Here is a 25,447-nt window from a genome sequence, read left to right as displayed (position 1 = left end):
TTTATGCTTGTAGTCAGGATTATTTTTCCCCTATGTGCATTATTTCTGCTTCTCCACTTTTAAATTTTCTCAGCTGTTTAGATGCCTGTTCTCCTTGTTTCACCTTTCTGCAGGTCCTTTGAACAACTTAGAATAAATTTGAGGATGATTCAAAATTAATCATCCCCTTTGCTGCTTCTTTATCTAAATCATTTGTTGAACAGTACAAGTTCCAGCACTGGGTCACTCCACTATTTAAATCAAATGGAGAACATACCCGAATGAAAGCCTTTTCATTGTAATTAAGACTTCTTGTTTTAGCTTTTAAGTGTGGGGGTGTTGGGTTTAGGGAGAGGGGATTAGTTAGAGCTGTAATGTATTTTTGCTGAGGGGATTTAGCTGTTGATTTTAGTTACATACATTCTCTTTTGATTGAATTAAAATTTTATGGCTTACAGAGGGTGGGGGAGATCTTATATCCCTTTCTAAATGAAAATTGATTGAAACAAAAAAAAAAAAAAAAAAAACAACCTCCCACTGATACAAAAAAATTAAATAGGTATTAATTGGATAAATACTGGATCCCTCCCCCCCCCCCCCACTTAATACTCTGTCACTTTTCCTCTGGCATATTTTGCATTGTGGCTTTGGTTTGCTGACAGCTCCTAAGAAACACTGCGGCCAGTGATAATAAAGCCTAATGCAGCTTCATAAAGGGGGGGGATAGGTCTTTTACCCCCCTTTTATGAAGCCACATTAACTTTTTTTATTGCCAGCCATGGCGGTAAAAGCTCTGATGCTCATAGAATTCCTATGAGCATTGGAACTTTTACTGCCGTAGCTGGTGATAAAAAAAAAAAAATGCTAACGCGGCTTCACCAAAGGAAGGGGGGTGTTAATGTGGTTTAGTAACCAGGGGCTAGATTCACAAAGCTTACCAATCGTGTACCAATTGGTTTGTAACCCCTTTGTGACCCCGACCCGATTCACTAACCTCGTGGCCGATCCGATTCCGATCCGTGCATACAAATGAGGGGAAACGGCATGCAAAGCAGGAAGGATGCAATTCACTAAACTTTTTCAGGAACACTGACCTGGGCTGGCCGATCAAAAAAGAAGTGAGTGGTGGGGACCAGTTGCTCATGACCTTTCCTGCTCTCTGCCGACTTCTCCTGCCTTGCCGCCCGGACTTCTCCTGCCTTGCCGCCCGGACTTCTCTTGCCTTGCCGCCCCAACTCTCCTCTTGCTACCCTGCTCTCTGCCCCGACTCGCCACCCTGCACCCTGAATCTGTCTTGCTGCCCCGACTCTCCTGCCCTTCCCCTGAAGTGCAAGCCTGTGGTTTTAACCCGTGGGTTTAAAGCAGGTTAAAACCACGGGCTCGCGAAGTATTAAAAAAAGAAAAAAAGCAGCTCGCAGCTCTGTAAGCATGCGCAGACTATCTATAGACAAAGAAGATGGTCTGCGCATACTTCAGGATCGCTTACTAGCGATCTGTGTGGGCAGTGGGGGGCGTACCTCCGATCGCCCTCATTTGCATGCTGACCCATAGTGAAGTCGTCGGCCGGCCACGGATCGGGCACGATCGGGCAGGTTAGTGAATCTAGCCCTAGGTCTTTTAGTGCATCTGTCCCTGTCAAGTCTTCAATGTTTTCCTCCTACCCATATCTAAGACATGAAATTAAAGTGCAGAGCAATTTTAATTGAACCTTTTTGAGGATTTTATTTTTGCACCAATATGCACATTTTTGACAGATAGTTTAATAGGTTCCATTTGATAGTTTTAATATCTTGATTCTGTCTGAATAGCATTTTCTTTTTAAAGCGACTTTTCTAAAATTATTTTCAAGGTCAGAGAAAGGAAATAGAATAGAGCTTTAGATTAAGTATACAGTAATATTATGTTATATGTGTTATATTTCTGTAAGGAAAGTATGAGTGGCTTATGCAACAGTACTTCAACTGCTCTGGAGCTAAGGTAGGCTTAACCAAAAAGATACCATTTCTGATGGAGTTTTTGTCTTTATAGTACTTTGGTGTTTCTCAAACGTGTTTTCATGCCAATTTCAGCCAGTCTTGTTTTCAGAATATTCCTAAAGAGTCATGCATAAGATTTTTGTATGTACTCTTCTATTGGTTAGTTTTTGTGATTGTGTATTACCACTTGGTAGAATTAAGTTTTGGTAAAGTACTGTAGGTTGAAGATGCTCAGTCAGTGTAATTATTGGGATGCTAAATTTGGAGAACAGCAATTTACAGGAAAATTTTATACTATTTCCATATAGTATTTTTAGAATTCCCCCTTCTCAATTCAAAACTCTATTGGGGAATTACTTTATGTGCTGTATACTCCTGAATTACAGGAGTGACATACGAACGATTATATTGCTAATTCAGAGAGATTAAATTATTTCTTTTTATTTTATGACATTCTGTATTATACAATACAATTGCTTTGTAACTGTTCTTAAACTGTTTGTATTTTGTACAGTGCTTAATATTTTTTGTCAATTGCGGTATATCAAAAAGAATAAATCCAATCTTATCTAAAATCACAGAGCTGCAATTAAACTGAAAAAAATACATTGGAAACAATAAGTTGTGTATGGGGGGGTGTTTTTTTGTTGTTGTTGTTAAAATCTGGGAAGACAATCACTTGCACTGGACTTGCACAATGATTGGGTAAGTATGTTGTTGAAGTTTATTGTTTAATATCTTATAGTACAAAATAATTGGAATTATAAGCTAGACCTAGGTCTAGCTTATAATTCCACTTGATATCAGTTTTTGTTCTCAATTATTTTGTATTTTGAATTAATATATTGGACAATCTTGAATTTTCCTTATTTTGTTGATTAATATCTTATATGCCACAATATCTTGTAAATCACCCATCAGAGTGGGATAGAACTCAAATAGCACATACCAAATATATGTACTGCCATACAGTGATGCATAGGAGTAGATTCAAGAAAGTTAGATGCCAAGCATTTGGGCACTACATGATAAATTTGTAACAGTAGTTCTATGTGTAACTGTCATTACAGAATACTAGCCACATTTATGTGTCAAACTTTAGGTGTAAGCACTTACACCAGCTCAAACTGAAGGCAGTTAGGCATGCAACTGTATTTATTCTATAACATGTGTGCAAGTCCTGGGCATCCCTCTGACCCACCCATGTCCCTCCCCGGTTCATGCTCCCTTTTCACTTGCATGCCATACTTTTTGGGTGGTCACCTCTCCTTTTATTAAATTCTTTATGACTGCTGCTCATTTAGACCTTTTATCAAGCTGTGCAAGAGATTTTTAGTATGGACTGGCTTGGTAAATGCTCCGCCTTATAGAATTTCTATGAGCATTGGAGCACTTACCTCACTGGCCTACACTAAAAACCTCTAGCGCAGCTTGACAGAACAAGGGGTTAGTTTTGTTTATTTGATTTACTGCCTAACAAGATGAAAGGTGCAAAAATCTACAGAAATCAAGGTTCACCAACGTAAACCAAAAGGGCAGAATAACCATACTTCCCCTGTAGTTTAATTTTATAAAGTTTTTCAAAAATATAATTCAAAAGTCTATGCATAATAAATATGTGCATGGCTTTTTTTAAATATAAAACTCTAAAATGTAACAAATCTAGATGTTTTTAGCAACCATAAAACAAATCTTAATAGGTGCATACCACTTAAGACTAGGGGCTCCTTTTACAAAGGTGCGTTATGGCCTTAACGCATTAAATTGCCGCGCCCGCCTCCTTTAAAGCAGGCAGTAATATTTTTGCTAGCGCGCACTAATCTTATGCATGTGCTAAAACCGCTAGTGCACCTTAGTAAAAGAAGCCCTAAGTTCAACAGCTAACCATGTAAGTTAAGGTTGCTTATTAGTTTCACAACCTTCAAAATATGAATAATAATACAAATTATGATTGCTCAAAAATGGCGAGGGAAAAAAATCCCAAAGAAATACTTGATTCAAAGGATATTTTATTATGAAAAAATACTTATTAATGTTAAAAGTTTATGTGGGGCTACATGAGTGCAGTAAGTATCTCATTGTGAAAGAAAAACGTTATGCAAACTGCTTAATTAGAATGTGGATTCCTCACAGGAGACAGTCTCTTCATCGATAGTCTTGAACAAATCAAAAGCTCCTTCAGTACTTTAATCACTTAGTTTAAACCAAGATAATGCCAATACTTAAAAGAATTGCAGTTGGTGCTTACTAATTTGCTGTCAATGTAGTTCACAAGTAGATCAGAGAACCAGCATCGCTAAGAATTCTGAAAGCAACATTCAGACTCCTGTTTCTATCATTTTTAAAGGGACGTTCTCACAGTTTCTTTACATGATAACTAAATGCTGTATGCCATTTCCAACTTAAAATGCATAGAGTCGTCATACCTGAGTGATGTGCTTACTTGTTCTTTTTCTTTGACAAATTAATTACAGTGTGTATATCCACTGTAATTAGCTTGGATATAATCCAGCCAATAAATTAGTTAAGAAGAACTCCTTATTATATTATCAGCATTAAAACGATTTTATCTAAGTGCACTTGTTTAAAATCATTAAAGTTACTTTATAAATTTATCTAAGAAAGTCATTCCAAATGTAAACTGAGGCAGTGTCTAAATTATACAGAGCAGGAACCTAGTTCAAATATAGGAGTCATTGATAGTACAAAAAACCCACCAAATTCAATTTTATATCATTTACAATAATCAAATTGGATTTTATAAATTAAAATATTGCTTGCACTAACTAATAATAAATTTGTTAAACATGAATTGTAAAAGGGGTAGTCTGGGAATATTATTTAACAAATAGCAAGCCTCAAAATCAAACAGGCCTCAAAATGAACCATTATTAGATTCAGAAGCCCCACTCATATTTCTGGCTTTTAATAGTCAGGAAAAAAATTACAGTGAAAAAACTCCACAGAATTGTGAGAGAAAAAAAGACTTTGAGTATTTTACAAAAACCTGACTTCCTAATTCCAAATCAGAACCCCCTTATGCAAAATACCAGCAGTTCAATGAAATATCGTAATCCTCTCAGGCACTTATCTTAATGACAAGGGTCCCTTGTTTCGCAGCTTCCCGCTGCTTCAGGAGAAATAAATTTACCTTGATTGCTAGAAGGCTTCAAGATAGTGAACGGCTTTAAATAGACGCCAATTATATTGATCCAGTTGGCAGGCTCTGTCACATAGCGCTGTTTAAAAAAACGTTTCACATCACATTGCACACTTTTCACAGGCGTTCCATACAAACGGTATATCCTTGGATAATGTCAGCCAAAAAACAGTGTTAACATGATGTCCTTTAGCATCCATATTTGTATTCCTCAGAAAATGGTTCACGGCCTAATCAGGCTTTAAGGCTGCAAAAGTGAGCTAGGGAGCACCCTTATACATCCACGTACAACCTGTAGGGAAGCACTGGTTTTGTAGGTAAAACTATAGATAGCCCACATCTTTGTATTTCTTGATAAGGCAAATGGATGTTTTCAATGCATGAATAAATTAAAATATACCATATTTTCACATATATAACCCGTAGCTCTATGTAACCTTCAAAGACTTATTTTGTAAGCTTGCTTGCTACGTTAAACATATACAGAGGAGCTCAAAAAAATATATACCGTATATACTCGAATATGTCAATCCGAATATGAATCGAGACCCCCATTTTTCCCCCAAAAGGAGGAAAAATGGTTGACTCGAATATAAGTCGAGCGGCTTAATATTCAAATGCCCTGCCCTGCCAGGATCTGCACCCAGCACCCACTCTCTCATCTGTCAGGCTCTGCACACAGCCCCCTCCCCGCCAGGCACTGCACACAGCTCCCTTCCCTCCCAGGCTCTCCACCCTGTCCTCCCTCCCTGCCATTCAGAAAGCCGCTTAGCACCAAGCAGCATCACCAAAGCGCGCTCCTACTTAGTACCACTCATCAGCTGAAGTGGCAGCGACTGACTGGGTTAGCAGCAAGGCAGGAGTGTGGAAAACTCTCTTCTGCCTGCTACACCTCTGGACCACCAGGGATTCCAGCGACATAGAAGGTACGAATGACAGGGCAAGGAGGGGTAGACAGGATGCAGAGCCTGGCGGCACGGTGGAGGCCTGCAATAAGTCTGGGAAGGAATTGGATAAGTGCTGGGCGCTGGCCCGAATATAAACTGGGACCCCCATTTTTGGGCAAATTTTTTTTTCTAATCTAATCTTTTAGTCTTATATACCGGGTCATTCACAGAGGGACTCGAACCTGTTAACAAAATTTAATCTTAAGACCATAGATAAACAGTAATTAAAAAAAAAAAAGGGAAAATCAGTAAATGTCAACAGAGAGATGTTAGCTAGGGATTTCTATCAGTTATTAGTAAAATGTTTTGTAAATAGATATGTTTTCAAGGTTTTTCTAAAACAAGTCAGCGAAGAGAGAGTTCTAATAACTGAAGGAAGATCATTCCAAATTTTAAATAGTAAATGGTAAAGAATGTGAAAGCCTACCTAGAGTTTGAATCCCTTTAATGGCAAGGAACATTAATTTAAATTTTATGTATAGTCCTTATAGACTGAAAACGATGAGAATTAAGAGAGAGAGGAAATAGTGGGGAAAAGATCCCATATAAACTCTTAAATCACATTTAAACTGGACCCTCCAATATATTGGAAGCCAGTGCAATGCCCTCAACAATGGAGTAACATGATCATATTTATTTTTACCATAAACTATTTTGGCAGCCGTATTCTGAATGAGTTGTAATCTCGTCAAGTTGCATGTACTTAAATCTATGTAAAGGGAATTAGCATAGTCCAGATAAGCCAATATTATAGCCTGGACCGGTAAAGTAAAATGATGTTGATGAAAAAAGCAGCAAACTCTCCTCAGCATCTGTAAGCTAAAAAAATATTTTTTGGATATGTTATTAATTTGGTTTGTCATAGAAAGAGTGGAATCCAAGACAAAGCCCAAGATTCTAGATGAATATTCAATCTTTAGAGAGTCACCCAAATTTAATCTTATAGAAGAAGGTAAATTATATGTAACAGGACTGAACCGTAATAGTTTAGTTTTAGTGGCATTTAACTTCATATGTACAAAAGAGGCCCAATCTTGAAGTCTAGAAATGCAAGAGTTAATATCCGCTGTTAAATTTGACAATGATGGGTCTACTTCAAGTAAGATAAAAATGTCATCAGCGTATGTAAAAATTGATTCTGAGATAGATAATTTCAAATATTTTAATTTCAAATATTTCAATGTCGTCATGTATATATTAAACAATATGGGAGACAATGGAGAGCCCTGAGGTAGGGGACCATGGTGAAGAAAATTTATTCTCAATGTACACTTGAGACGATCGTAGTTTTAAGAAACCACTGAACCAGTTCAAAACTCCTTGATCTAATCCAATGTCAATCAAAAGTTGTATTAGAATATCATGATCCATGACATCGAAAGCTGCCGAAAGATCAAGTTAAAGCACAACGGCCAAGGGCCAGAAAATGTTGAACCTTCGCAACCAGTGAAATAAAGAGAGTTTCAGTGCTATAATTTGGGCGGAATCCATACTGAAATGGAAGGAGTATTGAAAATTAATCAAAAAATCCCAGTTTATATTCGAGTATGTACAGTACACACTTCAACATGAAAAATATCTGCATAAATGCAGATGGCCACAAGGTGGCTTTAGCAATCGTGCAACTACTGACATCTTTAGAAACAACATACTATACATTGCCAACATAATTCAATTTGGATATTGAAATAGGGCATAAATAACTATTATTGAAGTGTGTGTGTACTTTTTTTGGGCCCCTCTATATCTGTCTATCTAAAAATATAATAACTGTTATAGAATAATAATGATTATTGGCAAATATAGCAAGCAAGTTTACAGAATAAGTTCTTTTGGTATAAGAAAGGATTGCACAGTATAGATACTGTCACAGCACAATTAATGGTTTCCTGAGAAGTGGTTTGTTGGCTAAGTACCTGAGAATCTAACTTGTCCTTTACAATCTGAGGACAGATCACTAACTATGCCCCAAAAACATAGGGATGAACCTTTCTCTCATCTTTGCGGTCAGTGGCGTCTGGAGACAGCTTACACTTGGATTAGATAGGATCTTCCTTCCTTAGCTCTAGCTGTTCTTGTAACAGTGAGCTATGTCAGCAGCAGCTGGATGGTTTACAAGGTAAGCTAGATAATGTTTTCTGCTTGTCACAGAATGCCAGACTTCTTCTGTCAGAAGATGTAAATTCTCAGTTTTTAGAAGGCGTTTCTGTAACTGCAAGAAATTTTCACAGAAAGATTTAGCTTTTTGGTGTATCTCCAACTATTACTAGTCCCTCTCCTTAGAAAGCTGTGTATGCCACCAGATCATCTGAGCTCTATAGAACTAACCCCCACCTTTTACAAAACAGTAGCTCAGTTTTTAGCTCTGGCCATGGCAGTATCAGCTCCGATGCTCATAGAATTCCTATGAGCATTGGAGCTGTTACCGCCTTGGCCGGTGCTAAAAACCATGTTATAGTTTTGTAAAAAGGGATGGGGGGGGTGTTAAATCTCTTCATCAAAGCCTGAACTCTGCTCTGCCCCATTAGTCACCAGGTGTTGTGTCTGGACCAGTCGGCTATCGTATACCTGTGCAGCAGATGATATAATAATAATAACAGCTTATATACCGCAACACAACTTTGGCTAATGAGAGGCCCTGAGCCGTCCAGATGGAACTCCTTATTAGAGCCAGTACAAGATGGCTCACTATTGAGATATCTGTCCATGAATACCTCATCTCTTTTTATAATCTTGTGAACATCTCTTCCCCAAACTTTTCACAGGTGTTCCATATAAACAGCATATCCTTGGATGATGTCAGCCAGAAACCAGTATTACAAGAAGTCCTTTAGCATCCATAATTTTATTGCTCAGAAAATGGTTCACAGCTTAATCAGGCTTTAAACCTGCAAAGGTGAGCTAGGGAACACTCTTATACATCCATGTACAACCTGTAGAGAAGCACTAGTTTTGTAGGTAAAACTATAGATAGCCCACATCTTTGTATTTTTTGCAATTATAAAGAACTAGTCTTATAGCCCGTTACATTAATGGGTGCTAGAATATATAGAAACATAGAAACATAGAAAGATGACGGCAGAAAAGGGCCACAGCCCATCAAGTCTGCCCACTCTATTGACCCACCCCATTGAGTGCTAGTGACCCAGTTCCTTAACTTGGCCCTCGTAGGGATCCCACGTGTATGTCCCATTTATTCTTAAAATCAAGCACGCTGGTGGCCTTGATCACCTGCACCGGAAGTTTGTTCCAGTGATCTACCACCCTTTCCGTGAAGAAATACTTCCTTGTGTCACCACTAAATTTCCCCCCTCTGAGTTTGAGGGGGTGCCCCCTTGTGACCGAGGGTCCCTTGGGAAAGAATATATCGTTTTCCATCTCGACGCGACCAGTGACGTACTTAAATGTCTCAATCATGTCACCCCGTTCTCTGCGCTCCTCCAGGGTATAGAGCTGCAGTTTGCCCAGTCTTTCTTCGTATGAGAGACCCTTGAGTCCGGCGACCATCCTGGTGGCCATCCGCTGGACCGATTCAGCTCGAAGCACGTCTTTCCGGTAATGTGGCCTCCAGAATTGCACACAGTATTCCAGATGAGGTCTCACCATGGTTCTGTAGAGTGGCATTATGACTTCAGGTTTCTTTCTCTCTCTCTCCTTAGCCTCTTTCTGTATTTCTGTCTTTCTTTCTTTCTCCTCGGCTGTCCACCACCACCCCTTCACTGCTCCCCTTATCCAGCAGCAGCCCTTCTCCCTTTGTTTTACCTCCCCCCCTGTCCAGCAGCACCTCTTTCTTGCTCCCCCTGTCCAGCAGTAGGCCTCCCTTCCTTTTTCTTCTCCCCCTGTCCATCAGCACCTCTTCCACTGTCCAGCAGCACCTCTTTCCTGCTCCCCCTGTCCAGCAGTAGGCCTCCCTTCCTTTTTCTTCTCCCCCTGTCCATCAGCACCTCTTCCCCTGTCCAGCAGCACCTCTTTTCTGCTCCCCCTTTCCAGCAGTAGGCCTCCCTTCCTTTTTCTGCCCCCCCCATCCATCAGCACCTCTTCCCCTGTCCAGCAGCAACCCTTACCTCCGTTCATGTCTGCCCTCCGTCAACAGCCGCCTCAAGCCGCCGCAGCATGCAGGCTCCGACAGCCACTGCATGCAAGAACTACTTAAGCGGGAGGTAGCGGCCGCGTTGACAGGAAGTGACGTGGAGCCCGAGGCAGATGCTGGTAGCCCCTCCTTACGCTGGCTGGATGACTTGCGCACTTCTCCGGTGCAGGTGCTGTGTGTGCTGAGCAGTCTGTGAAGTGTAAAATGCGTGGTAATCGCGTATGCGCACTCCTGTTGGCCATAGCCCGACAGATCAGGGATTAGGGAACACGGCGGTAAGAGTGCGCATGCGCGCTTAGCATTTTATTATAGTAGATAAGGCAATTAGACCACAGGAAACACCAGTATACATGCATTTAAAACTTGTATGTAAAGTGTTCTGTGCTGTCCTTCCTTTTGAATAAGTTGACCCTTGTAATATTAGGCTGACCTAATACAGGAAATCATGCCAAAACATAAGTCATACACTACAGACTTTACACTGTGAGCAATTGAATATGAGAAGGCAATGGACATTTTTCTCTGTGGATGACAAATTGGTTTGTGACCAGAAAAAAAGAAATGCTGGCAAAATTCAACCCCACAAAAATGTGCTTGACAAGGTAAGCCTTCAAAATGGCTGAAGTTAGAGATGAGACTTAAGGAATGGTACTTTTACAATGGGGAAGTTGCAGCATTGTTTCAGTCGGATGCATTAATTGTCAGGCCATAGAGTTAGCTGTGCAGATGAACGCAACAGATTTCAATGGAGGGGCAACTGGACCCACAGTTTATGATAAGAAATTGATTTTTAAGGCAAGAACAACTGTAGGACAAAAGCTATTGAATGACTGAAGATAAAGTGGCAAGTTTCTAAGACTTTGTCAAAGAGGAGTAGCAGGAGGTCCATATTTATTATATTGTCTAAGTGCCAATGACATTTGACATACCTTCCGTGTAAACAGTCATTGAGTGTTGCAGCAAAATGGTGGATATAGCAACCACATGCCATAAAAAGATGACCTTCACTGTGGTGTTGGGCTGTGCTGAAGTTCTTGGTTATGGTGCTTTGCAAAATATTTTCTAGATGTGGTGTTGTCATTTACAAGAACAGCAAAAAATGGATTAACAAAGATGTTATGAAAAGTAGATTGACAAATGCTTTTGAGGGATACCAGATAGATTTTTTTTTTCTTTTTTTAGGGTTGTACATTGATTTAAAATTTTGAATTGCATGATTGTGATTTAAATTTTTTAATTGTGCAATTAATCACATAAAATTGCCCCTCACATTTCCTCCTGTATAGTGCAATTTATACATAGCAGACATAAAAACAGGCGGTCCTATAGGTTGGCATTCCTCCTGTATATCCAGTATGCTCTATCTCCCAGCAGGGGTTGGTAGCTATCCATCTAGCTCCTGGATTCTGGCTATGCCTGGTGACATTATGTGGAGTTTGCATTTCTTCTGTTGAGAATATTTCTCTTCGGGTAGAAAGGGGTATCTGGCTGAGCGGTGCCAGCTTTGGGAGTTACACCAGGTCCCTACTCCACCCTCCCCTCCAGTGGATTGAGGGGTCTTCCAAGGGCTTTGAATTTTCTTCTTTCCTTAAAAAAAAAAAAAAAAAAAAAGAGCCTCACAGTGAGGAGCTGTGCTGTACTTCTGGTCAGCTTACAGCTTGCAACTGCCAGCCTTAACTTCTCTGCTGTTGTGTTGGGTGAAGTGTTTTGGTGAGTAAGAATTTCTTGCACTCGGGTGTCTGGTGCTGCTTGAGGAATTTGCTGGTGTTTTTGGTGTGCAACGTTGTGTTTTTTTGCGGGCTTTCTCTGGTGTGGGATTGTTGCCTTTTAAAAAATAAAAACAACACACTATGGCGGCAGAGGTGGTTAAACGGTGTTTGCGCTGTGGGAAGCGCAGAACACTGTCGGGGCTGTGCTCCGCCAGGTGTGTGGACGCTACAGCCGAGGAGTCCATGCTGCCGGCTAGTGAGTTGCAGTTTTCCCGCGCTGGGGAGGCGCGGTCGAGCTCCTATTCCCTTGCGGTTGGGCCCGCAGCGCTATAGGGCGCATCAGTGTCTAGGGAGAGTTTGGCGGTTGTTGGCGCTTCAGGAGAGCTGGTAGAAGACGTGGTTTCGCTCAAGTCCACGGTGCAGGCTGGGTCGACAGGGTTTTTGCAGGGCACTTTTTCGCCGGAGTTTGTGATGTTGATGCACCGTGCCTTTTTATTGCAGAGCTCTCTGTCTGCACAGTCCCCGAATTTGAATGTTTCTTTGCTCCCTACTACTACTACTTTTTCACCTCAGGTGCAGTCTCAGGCGGCAAAGTGTCGCAGACTTGCTGCCGCAGATGAAGGGGACCCTGCCTCAGTCTCCCCCTTGTCTCTGACTCTTCCAGAGTCATTGGAAGAGGGAGAGGTGATGGACTTGGACGCGGAGGAGACGACGTGGATGATCCTACAGCGCTCCGTCTTTTTCACAGAGAAGAACTTTCCTTGTTAATTTCTAAAGCTTTGCAAGGATTAAACATCTCGCAGGAGGATCCGCTGGTATCTGGGTCCTCAAACCCGCTTATGGCAGATATGTGAAAGCTGCCTAGATCCTTTCCGGTTCATGAGGCCATGCAAGAGCTTATTACGACGCAATGGGACACACCGGAGGCGAGTCTCTGGGTGATGAAAGCCATGCGGCAGTTGTACCCTATTGCCCCGAATGAACTGGAGAAGTTTAAGCTGCCTAGGGTAGACGCGTTGGTGGCCGCGGTCACCAAGAAGACTACTTTGCCAGTTGACGGGGGTGTTGCGCTGAAGGATGTTCAGGATAGGAAGATTGAATCTTCGCTTAAGATGTCCTTTGAGGTTGCAGCAGTTACCTTGCAGGCCGCAGTTTGCAGTTCATATGCTGCGCGTGCATGTCTGCAATGGTCTCAACTGATGGTGGATAACCTGATGGAGTCCGGAAATTCAGTTCCCTCCGAATTGGCAGATGTGGAATTGGGTTTGGCGTATTTGGTGGATGCCTTGTATGATATTATTCGTGCTTCTGCGAAACAAATGTCTCTTTCCGTGGTTTCTCACAGATCTTTGTGGCTCCGTAATTGGGCAGTGGATGTGGCGTCCAAGCTTAGGCTCGTGAAACTCCCTTTTAAAGGTCGTCTGTTATTTGGTGAGGATTTGGATAAGCTGGTGAAGGATTTTGGTGATACCAAAACACAGAGGTTGCCGGAGGATAGACCTAGACCGCCTTTGGAAAACCTCATCTGCCAGATCTCGCTTCCGGGATGTTAAGAGATATAGACCAGGAAAGCCGTCTTTTCAGCCCTCTAATTCTAGACCTAGATTTTCACAGAATTCCTTTCGTGCGGTGAAACCCCCGACAGTTCAGCCAGCCCGTGCTCCAGCAAATCGCAGTCAACAATGATGCTTGGGCAAGGAGCGATACTGGATATACAGGAAGAATGCCAACCTATAGGACCGCCTGTTAATCAGTTTCTCTATCTCCACCTGCTGGTCGATGTGTGCTATCCCACTGGTCTCTGGATTAATCTGCTGCTACTAAAGGAAAGAAAATAAACAGGTAAGAACATAATTTTTCCATCCTTTTTTTAACAATAGCCAATGTAAGTCACAAGTATGATCCCAAAAGATAGAAAGATGGCACTGGCTTTCCAGACCTTTAAAAACATAGCTATTCCAGCAGTAATTTCCAGAGGGTTTGATTCCAGTTATCTTGATGTTCAAACTAGATAGAAATGCAGGTCTTTATCTGCATATTCTACTATGTTAATCATGTGCTGAGGGGGAAAAATTGGTTTAATGGCACTACTTAGTAACTTCATTGCAAGCTCCCCTACCTCTCTGTATTTGAAAGAATAAACGACTTGATACCTGATAGATAGATACTGAGTTGAATCAATCATCACTCCCTTTGACCATCTCCTTTTCTCCAACCTCAAGAGCCCTTATCTTTTTTTTTTGGCATGTCTTGCCTCTGAACAGGTGTTGCTACTCTTCCCCCCAAAAAAGAAAAACAATGGGGGGGAGACTAAGGACCCCTTTTATCAAAGCTGCACCTAGTGTGAGCCGGCACAGTAAAATGTTCCAATACTCAAAGAATTCCTATAAGTATTGGAGTACTTACCTCACCAGCCCATGCTAAAAATCTCAAACACATCTTGATAAAAGGGATGTGTATGTATAAATTCCTAACAGTTTTACAGTAGCTGTGGTAGTTGCTAAAGAGTAGATAGACAGAATTTTAAAAAATTTTGTATTTTTTTATTCATTAAAACTCTCCATTTTTACTACATGAATATTTGGAGTTAATTTATTTATGTACTATTTATTTTTAAAAAAATTATTAATCGCTTAAATCTAAGCAATGTACAAAACATTTACATCCACAATTTCAAGCACAAACATAAAATTCAGTAAACAAATAAGTCTTCCCCACAAATTCCTCAATACAGAATTCTTTAAACCTAAAGCAAGTTTTAGAAGGCCCTCCAGCAAACAGATGCACTTTTTCTTGCACAGGAGGCTGGGATTTGTAAGATTGGTTTTGCATCTGTTTTCAGTGTGTTAGCACATTATTTTTGCATTATGTCTAGTGGGTTAGTGCATCATTTGCTGGTTTTGTAATTTTGATTCACTAGCCTCTAAGCAGATGAGAGATTAAACTGCCTTAACTGTAATATAGAGCATATTTGAGTATCAATTTTTAAAAAGATCTGGAGAAATCATAAAATATTAACAAGTACAATTCCAGTTTGCTTTGGTTTATGTGATCCAAGGAACAAGTAATACAGCTAGAAAAAGAAAAGCTAATTCTAAAAGCAGTTTTGGTCAATTTAAATTTTTAGTGGCTTTTGTGGACTTCCTTTGGTAAATGTCATTGGTTAAATGTTTTTCTTTCTTAAGGACAGTGACTTTGTGTTTTGTTTTTTGTTTTGGTCTCAAGACATTCTGTTCCAAAGCTAAAGAGCTTCTTACAAAATATTTTTTGGGATTTAGAGAGAGAGAGAGAGAGATAAATGGAAGAATGAGAAACTTTAAAACATTCTTATTCAATCTTTCAGGGTTAGACTAGTTTATCTCATTGGACAGACTGGATGGACCATACAGGTCTTTTGTCTGCTGTCATCTACTATGTTACCATGTAGCACATCTAGGGGGATAATATTCAATCAACTAGCAGTGGACATTATTTTGATTTGGTTTTTTAATGTTGAATGCTGCTGCTGAAATTGTGCCCTGATATTTAATACTGGGCCATGTCTAGCTATAAATATTAAATATCTTGGCATACCTAATGGCTGCCACTTAATTAGATAAATGCCAATATTCTGTCCTTAACCCAATAAGTTAAATTGAACAAAGATAGGACTGCTATTTATGTGGTTCTATTTCCCCAATTAACTTATCTGGTTAAGTATCGACCATACTGGTTCAGACCAATGGCCCATCCAGCCCAGTATCCTGTTTCCACAATAGACAATCCAGGTCACAAATACCTGGCAAAAACACAAATAATAGCAACATTCCATGCTACCAATCCCATTGTCTTCCCCATTTCTATCTAAGTAACAAGTTATGGACATTTTCTCCAGGAACTTGTCCAAACCTTTTTTAAACCCATCTACGTTAACTGCTGTTCCTAAATCCTTTGGCAATGTGTTCCAGAGCTTAACTATTCTGTGAGTTTAAAAAAAAATTATTGAAAGTATTGAATGCAATACTTAAGGCGAGGCCATACGATGAAGCAATACAGAGGCATTATAATCTTAGTCTTATTTCCCATACTTTTTAAAATAATTCCTAGCATCTTGTTTGCTTGCTTTTTTTGGGGGGCCGCTACTGCACTTTAGGAGGAAGGTTTCAGCATATTGTCTATGATGACACCTAGATCTTTTCCTTAGTCCCTGACTCCTAAGGTGGACTCTAGCATCCGGTAACTATGATTTGGATTATTCTTCCCAATGCACATCACTTTGCATTTGTCCACATTAAATTTAATCTGCCGTTTGGATGCCAAGTCTTCCAATTTCCTAAGAACTGCCTGCAATTTTTCACAGCCTGCATGGCTTTAAAAACTTTAAATTTAATCACCTCACTTGTTCTAATTTCCAGATCATTTATAAATATGTTTCCGATGCAATAGGTATGTAACTCTGGACAAGTGGGTAATTTCCCTATAGCTGCGAGTCTTGCAGAAGGAATTGACAATTTTTTTTCTAAATCCCTCCTGCTTCACAGAGGGCTTTGCTGCCCTCCCTATAGTTTTTCCTTCTGTACATGAGCCTGAAGGAGTGTTTCTGTTTGCTCTGCTTGTTTCTTTATCTTAGTCATTGGGGGGGGGGGGGGGGGGTTATTAATCAGTAGGTAGAAAACACAATATAAAAGAATTAAGTTAAGCCCGATGGGGGTAGATGCAACTCAGGGCCCTAGAGCTCAACAGAAATACGTCCTGCCTCACTCAGAACATCACGTGACTCCAGCTTTTTTAAAATTTAAATTGGACATTTTGATGTAAATTGGATTTTTTAAAAAATAGATTGTTCTTCAAAAAAGCAAGATAGTTTTCTATGTAAGATACATTATAGTCCAAAAGTTATTCATCATGAAATAAGGATTAGTTTTTAATTATATAGCATGAGGCTGTATACTCTTGTAATGTTTTACATTTTTTTTTGGTAAATGGATTCCATTAATTTGTTCATAATGTCACAGGCATGCTTTAAATCGTCTTTCTGACTAGTAATTTAAATCAAATCCACCCTGTAGTGATGTATTCCCTCAACTCTAAATTGAAGTAAATTGGGATGCTGGTGTATTTATACTCTTCGGAATCATATGCAAGCATCATAATGCTATATGTACAGTAAAACATGAATATAGTATAGGCTGACGGTACAGTACCATTTGAGGCCTTTTAAGAGTTAACTGGAAGCCCAGTGCAGCAGGAGAAAACTGGTTGGTTAAAATAATAATAATCATAATAATCATAAAAATTCCAGTAGTAGAGCTTGAGAATAAAACTGTGAATTAAATGGCTCCCAGAAATTTGACTGTTTACTACTAAGGGATTTTTTTTTTTTTCTTTCCTACTTTCCAGTTCTTATAATCCGCACATGTACCTATTCAGTTCAAAGCAGGTCACATGAAAGAGTTGGGAATACCCCAGGAGATACAGCTTGATATCTAAAGATTTAAATGAATTGGTAATTAACCATCAATCCAATATTTTCTAAACAAACATGTTTTAACTGTTCTTCGAAATGACAGAGTAATCTGTTAAATATCTATTTTCAATAGGAAAGGAATTTCAAATTAAAATAATTCAATACATAAACAAGGAGTTAGCATGTTTGAGACCTAATCCCTTTGACTATCTGGAAGACTTAACCTCATCTGGTTCCTAAGGTAATAGTTACCATGAGATGTTAAACAGAACTTGCTAAATAGTCTGGGGCTGTACCATGTAATATTTTGAAAGCAATCATAAATATCTTAAATTTTACAGAAGCCTTGATCGGGAGGCAATGCAATCAGACAAAGAAAGAGTTACTCTATCTGTTGGCAGAAAAGTTAAGTGTTCTGAATTGTCTAAAGTTTTTTAAGCACTGTTTTTGAGCAACCAACATAAACACTCTTCTAGTGTGTCATTCTGGATGAGTGGGCAATATCCCAGTGCTCGCGAGCCGTGCAGAAGGAATCCACTCCTGCTTTGGAATCCCTCCTCCTTCACCAGAGGGCTCTGCTGCCTTCTTCAATTTTTCCTTCTGCATACGAGCCGGAAGGAATCTTTCTGATCTACTCTATTTATTTATTTCTTTATTTTTTTCAGTCTTTTTTGTGGCCACGAGCAGTCTCTTTTTAGCGCTGCCTCTTCTGACTGGCTGCCGCTGTTGTTTTGGGTAAAGGAGGGAGGGAGGGGGTTTGTAGCTCAGGATCACTGCTGCAGCTGGTGTTTTGGGGCTGGAGGGGGGGTATCATGGATCAAGGCTGCTGTCATTGCTTCAGGGCTGGGGGAAGGAGGGGTTCGCGGCTCAGAACCGTTGCCACTGCTTCAGGGCTGGAGGGAGGGTTTGAGTCAGGATCGCTGCTACTGCTTCAGTGCTAGAGGGAGGGAGTTCATGACTCAGGACCGCTGCCACTGCTTCGGGAAGGGAGAGAGGGTTTGCGACTCAAGACCACTGCCGTTGTTTTCTTCAGGGGCTGGAGGGAGGATGAATCTTTTATTTTTTGCCGACAATTTTTTTTGTCGGATGGGTGAGAGTGCCAGTTGCTTGAATGCCGGTTAATTGGGATTCTACTGTATTACCTAATGGAACACAATTTCTAAATTAGAAGAAAATAATGTTCTATAGATAGCAATTTGTCTGATTGAACACCAAAATGAATGCTGTGGATTTTATTGAATACTGCTACTACTACTGTTAATTTATTTCTATAGCGCTACCAGACTTATACAGCACTGTACAAAGTCACAAAGAAGACAGTTCCTGCTCGAAAGAATTTACAATCTAAACAGACAAGACAGACAAATAGGATGTCATTGATACAGTTAAGGGGAATGGTTAATCTGCTGGCTAGGTTGGTGGGTAGAGGGGAGTAGGTTATGGATTAAACCCTATATTTTATTGTAAACCACTTTGATTTGACTTGTTAAAAACATCAGTATATCAAATAAAATAACTATAACTGTATATCAAGGTAGGTTCAGTCTGCTTTTAAACAAGGTAAGATAAGGGGCTTGGTGGACAAACTGAGGTAATTTATTCCAGGCATAGGGAGCAGCTAGATGAAAGGAACAAAGTCTGGAATTGGCAGTAGAGGAGAAAGGGTACAGCTAAAAGCAACTTTTAATTAATTTGTTTTTAATGATATAATTAACTTTCCCCTCTCCCTTTCTCCTCAAACTCATGTTCGTATTTGTAATTTGTCTATTTAATGTTAAAATTTCCCCCCCACTACAAAAATTTATTTTAACCTTTCATTTTTAGCATTGTAAACCGGCTAGATGCACGTCAATGGTCGGTATATTAAAATTAATTAAACTTGAAACTTCTCTGGGAGGCGTATAAGGAGAGAGAAGAGAGGAGAGATATTGAGGGGCAGCAGAATAAACACACTTGTAGGTCAGCAGTAGGAGCTTGAACTGTATGTGAAGGCGTATAGGAAATCAATGAAGTGATTTAAGGAGAGTGGTTACGAGGTTGGTAGAAGATGAGTCATGCAGCAGAGTTTTGCACCGATTGCAGGGGGGAGAGTTGACACTGCAGGAGACCAGTTAGAAGTAGATTGCAGTAATCTAAGTGTGAGGTTACGAGAATGTGGTCAAGGGAATCCAGGTAGTGTGCTAGAGAGGAAAAGGTGAATTTTGGTGATGAGAGAGAAGTAACAGGCCTTAGCATTTGTTGGATGTGCTTAGAAAATGGGAAGTTGGAATCGAAGACGACTCCAAGGTTGTGAGCAGTATTATTTACAGATGAACAATGACAGTATTATTTACAGAGAGGGAGAATGGAGGAAGAGCAGCAGAAGGTTTAGGAGGAAAGAGGAGCAGCTCCATAAGTCTTTATCCAGTTGAAAAGAAAGATTAGTCCAAGGATGATTATCAAGGGACACCAATAAAAGTTTGGGGTTTTTTTCTATGTAATATGCATACAACATTTTAACTGATTTTGAGTCTCAACCCAGTCAAAACTGAGTGGGAGCATCATGGTGATGTCATCAGCATATATCGGTGATTTAAAATCCAATTCGTCCAATTGAAAGCCAAAAGACTGCACTAGTACATCAAGGGGATTATTTTCAAGAAAGAAAAATGTCCGAAAAGTGGTATAAAGGGGCAGATGGATGTTTTTCTTGCCAAACCTTCCAGAGCATTACGGGTAAAAAATGGTGTAATGGTTTCTAAATCTGTTTAGTGGAGAGAAGAGTTTCACAAGGCTCGGCTTTGTTGCCCTTATTGTTTAATATTTATATGGCTGAATTAGGTGAAGTGTTTTGAAATCTAGGAGTTCAGTGTAGAATGTATGCTGACGATATATTTTTGTTTTCTGATTGCAAAAGCAGTTAAAGATTGCAAGTCGGTTGAATGATTGTATGAAGGAAGTTAGAGTGGATGGTAAATCATGGATTACGGTTGAATGTAAGCAAAACTGAAGTTATGATAGGTGGGAATGATAAAAAAGAGGTTGAGTTGGAGAAGATGAATGTGATGGGAGAGCGGTTGAATGTGAATAGAGATGTTGGTTTTAGAGGTTTGGCTTGATGCTGCCCTGACAATGAGCCATCGGATCTTAAAAACTATTCAGACGGGTTATGGACAGTTGCATATGTTGTACAGAGTAAAGTCAATGTGCCTAATGATTTTCGAACTGTGGTACAATCAATGGTTTTGGTAGATTGGACTGCTGTAATGTGCTGTATTTAGGAATAACAAAATTATAATGCAAAGCTTTACAACTTTTGATGAATTCAGCTACAAGATTATTAACTAGGGCACCATGAATAGCCTAGGTGATGCCTCTTTTGAGGCAATTGAACTGGCTCCCTGTTCAACAGAGGGTGCAGTATGAGGTTCTGTCAATAATCCATCAAACTGTATATGATGTGACCTCTACATGTTTCCATAGTACTATTCGAAAGGGTCCAGAGAAGAGCGACAAAAATGGTTAAGGGGCTGGAGGAGTTGCCATACAATGAGAGGCTGGAGAAACTGGGCCTCTTCTCCCTTGAAAAGAGGAGTCTGAGAGGGGAAATGATCAAAACATTCAAGATATTGAAGGGAATTGACTTAGTAGAGAAAGAGAGATTGTTCACCCTCTGCATGGTGAAGAGAATGAGAGGGCACTCGCTAAAGTTAAAAGGGAATAGATTCCGTACAAACGTAAAGAAGTTCTTCTTCACCCAGAGAGTGGTAGAAATCTGGAATGCTCTTCCAGAGGCTGTTATAGGGGAAAGCACTCTTCAGGGATTCAAGAAAAGGTTGGATAAGTTCCTGCTGGAACAGAACATACGCAGGTAAGGCTAGACCCAAATAGGGCACAGGTTTTTGACCTAAGGGCTGCCACCTGAGCGGACTGCTGGGCACGATGAACCACTGGTCTGACCCAGCAGTAGCAAATCTTATGTTCTTATCCTAGGAGGGTATTGTGATCTGAAAGTAGTATTAGATTGTCAGTGGATAAAGCAGCCCCAGGGTAAAGATAAGTAATGATGCAATGTTTTCATCAACTGGGATAAAACTTTGGAATGCCTTGCGGCGGCAAATGCAATTGTGTGAGGGGAGAGCAGTGTTTTAAAAATTACTCATTTGTTTGTAAGTGTTTTTATGTGAGGGAGTGAGAGGGCTAAGAAGTAGGGCAGATATTAAAATGTACTATCATATATAAATGTAATGCTTGTTTTTAACAGGACTGTGTATGTTAATTTGAAACCACCTAGGTATTTTTAGGCGGGGTATACATTTTTAAATAAATAAATATTTTCTAGATGGATTTTCTATGCTTCTTGTCAGCAGTGCTTCTAAATCTTAAGGGGGGGTGTTGGATGGAACTAGGGCTCATGATTAGGATGTTTTTCTGTAATAATGGAACATTGTAGAGTATTTCCAGGGCACATTTGAGGCTAGATTTCTTTTCATAACAAATAAATGCCAAAAAGGTGCCCAAACTGACCAAATGATCACTAGAGCAATGAAGACATGACCTCACCTTACTCCACCAGTGGTCAGTGACCCCCCCCTCCTACCCTCCAGAGATGAATTGATTCATTTCTCCCCAAAATCAGACTCACTGGTTCAGTAACCAACCTTTGAACATTCTACTTGTTGCTGGACTATGCAGATGCCAGATGCCAACCTAACTGAACAGGTGTCCTGTCAAAAGCCACAACATCTTTTACCTCTTTGGACATGTAGGTACGACTGACTTTATGGGAGCCACAAACTTTGCTCTAGGCTCTTTTCATTGAGATCCTTTATTCTTAGCATTCCCTCCCAATAGGATGAAGCAATTATTATATTCACAGCTACCTCATCTTGGATGTTAACATGGTTCTTAAGTAGTCCTTGGATAAAAGGCAACCTACAGGTAAAAGACTTCTCTTCCCCAAGTATGGTTACAAGATTCCTAGCCCAGTTGAGTCCCACAAGTCCTGGCTAACTCCCCACCACTTCTTTCTCTTTCTCTTCCTATCCATGCCTGTAACTCTTCCTTATTTGGATGTCTGAGCTGGACAAATTGGGAGGCTTGTCCCATAGAACACCATCCCTATGGACCTTTTTGTATCTGATAGGAGACAGTTTCTCTGTGGCTTCTTTACTTTCTTCTGGGGTTGATCTCAAGAGCACTCTGTGGTACTGACTGCCTGATTTGGCTGTTTCCCAGTTGCTGCTTGTGGTACAATATATAAACTACATCCCATTTTTTCTTTAGCAGAAATACAAATAGTTTAAAACACTGTTTTTTGAAGCAGAAAGCTAGAAGATGCAAAAGCAAACAGATTCTGATCAAAGTGCAACTGTTTATGTAGATTTATGGCTAATGCATCTGTTCAGCAAAATACCTGCTTCTTGAATTATGGACCTCAGACTCCATAGAATTACTTTTTAGTATTTGACATTCCAGAGGAAGGCTTTATTTTGATCAACAAGATCATTTTTTGGCCTGCAAATGGTTTTAGTTTTTAAGCTTGGGTGAATGAATTAAATGTTTCTAGTCAATCTAAATTGATTGTGAAGGTGCTGCAAAATTAGAAATACTCATGTTTTTATTCAGTGTCATCTGCCAAGTTGTAAATGTTTGATTTTCATTTGGTTATAAGTGATAAGGTTTCCCTTCTGATGGGTTTTATGAAGCTGATATTTGCTTTATTTAGAGCTTAAAAAGTGTTTTAAGTTCTTTGGGCTTCTGTGGTTTAAATGTGGAAATAATATATAACTGACCCACATATGTACAGTGTTGCAACAAAAATATGTAAACAAAAAACTGTTGTGACTCCCAGTTTGGGGACACATTGAACATAGTTCCATAAATATCATTTTCTAGTCGTCTTGATGTTACCCACATTAATTTCACAGCGACACTATTGCTTAAAAATAGCAGGTCCTTATTAGGGTCAGAGTTTAAAGATGTTTGAAGGGTAGTCTATCAGCTAGTGGCAGTATGGAATGGCCACAATGAGAAATCATAGTCATCTGTTGTGGCTCCTTATATAGTAATGTGTTAAGGAAGTAAAGAGGAACTTAGAAGAAACAATGAATTGGTCTAACCAAGGCTGAAAAGCACATTTCATATGGCTCAATTTGCATAAAATGATGACATGATCAGACATACCATATATAAATTATTAGCAGGATAATCTGTATTTTGTAGTCTTGAGCAGATTTATTCTTCAACTGTAATAATTAATCATGCAGTAGATAGTTGTTTTTCCCCCCAATAAGCTTTGATTTATTGTGAGGTATATATTTTACTTACTGTAGCTCCATCTTTTTTTCAGAGATCATGGTGCAGATGTCCTTTTGGAATTCTTTTTAATAATGTGTGACCCTTCATCTTTGATACCCTGACCTGCATTACCTTGGTAATCATTTCATATTTTAATTTTGCCTTTTTTAATTTTCTTTTTAAGTTTTATATAAGTTATAATATTTCATCTTTTCAGAAAATGTAACATTTTTTTCCTTTTTAATTGTTGGTTTATTAACAAAAAAATGATATATAATTTCTTATTTTTTTCCTGAATTAAACTTCTTATTGCCATTGGCCTTAAAATAAAGAATTGAACTCTTCATTTCTTTAAGTGCATGTTTTTCATTACAATATTTTTTTTATTTTTATTCATGTTTTAGTTGCATTAATGACTAGATTTAATTTCTTTTTCATTTTTAGAAATTAATTTGTCACTGAATTTCAATATTATAATTCCTTACTTTATTCCTTTCTGTTCTTGCAGTATCCCCTCCAGATTTACCTGTTCATAGTTGATAATTTGCATTTGGATAAAATCTTTGGAATTTTAAATCAAACAGACGACCACAGCTTTTAATTTCAGCTATCCTTGAAGAGAAGTCTATTTATTTAATTTATTTTGATTTGGTTTTTTAGCCTATACTCCCCAGGAGCCCAGAACAGGTTGCATAAGTATATCCACAGTTAGCTAGAAGACATTGGACAATAAAGAAGAACTAAACAGCATACAGATCAAGATATGTATCATTAGCAGTGTTATACATCAGAAGATATATGGCTAAATTGTTATAACTTAAACCTTATTCTCAGTACTATGTAACTTTAGCAGCAATAAACATCAGTACAAAGCTAAATTGTTATAACTTAAACCTTATTCTCAGTACTATGTAACTTTAGCAGCAATAAACATCAGTACAAAGCTTAATTATGATAACTTAAGTCTTATTCTCAAAGTGTGAGCTGATTAGCAAACAAGATCATTTTCACTGCTTTTCAGAAGGATAATAAGTTGTCTATTGATCTGACATGAAGAGGCAGCTAGTTACATAGTTTGGTCACATTATGGGAATAGGATTGTCTTTGAACACTTTCCAAGTAGAGAAGGTTCGCTAGGAAAATACAGAGCCGTGTTTCCTGTTGAGACTGAAGTGACCTTTTTGAATGACATATAGGAAGCTTTCCCATCATGTTATGGGGAACCATGCCATGGAATCGCTTGAAGGCTGTCACCAGGATTTTGAAGATTATTTATTTATTTAAAAATCTATACAGTATACTGCATAAAAACTATGCATTTTACAAAATTACATGCATACATATTTGAGAAATGCCAAACATGTTTCAACAAGACAAACACAAAAAGACATTAACTAACGGTATCATTATTAAAATCTTCTTCCTACAAGATGGAAACACAAAATCCCATAAAATCATTTACAGGCCAGGAAGTCAGATAGAGATGTATTGTCTACCTCATAATGTGCAAAATGGACTTCCATCTCGTATGTATTTTTCAACAGGAAATATGTCTGGATTTCTTGTTCAAAAATATGTGTGATGGACGTCTGTATGCTGAGGATGTCCATCATGAACAACCATTTTATAAACCAGAGCATCCAACATATGAAAGTAAAAAAATCAGGGACAAAGACATGTCTGGCAGTATTCTTAGAAGAATGGTTACACAGACATCCCCGCAGTGAACTTTAAACCAGGGGACCAGGGTTCGAATCCTATTTAATTCTCTTATTTTGTAATTGTGAGCCCTCCAGGAACAGAAAAAAACATACTATACCTGAATGTACATCTCTTCATGAGCCTTCAGGCTTGTAGGTGG

General features: G+C 39.2%; 1 protein-coding gene and 1 long non-coding RNA gene across 2 annotated transcripts in view; both read left to right on the top strand.

The window, feature by feature from the left end:
* CAMTA1 (calmodulin binding transcription activator 1) overlaps positions 1 to 25,447 on the top strand; it is a 1,525,397-nt gene that overhangs the window by 26,054 nt on the left and 1,473,896 nt on the right. The gene's annotated exons all lie outside the window — the stretch shown is intronic.
* Positions 8,895 to 24,535, top strand: LOC117349083. Its single transcript, XR_004537109.1, has 3 exons — positions 8,895 to 8,958; positions 23,639 to 23,722; positions 24,095 to 24,535. It is a non-coding gene; the product is annotated as an uncharacterized LOC117349083 (long non-coding RNA).

The sequence above is a fragment of the Geotrypetes seraphini genome, chromosome 15, assembly GCF_902459505.1.
Source record: "Geotrypetes seraphini chromosome 15, aGeoSer1.1, whole genome shotgun sequence".
NCBI classification, from domain to species: Eukaryota; Metazoa; Chordata; class Amphibia; order Gymnophiona; family Dermophiidae; genus Geotrypetes; species Geotrypetes seraphini.
The sequence above is the reverse complement of the archived record's forward strand: the minus strand, read 5'-3'. Positions and strand labels throughout refer to the sequence as shown.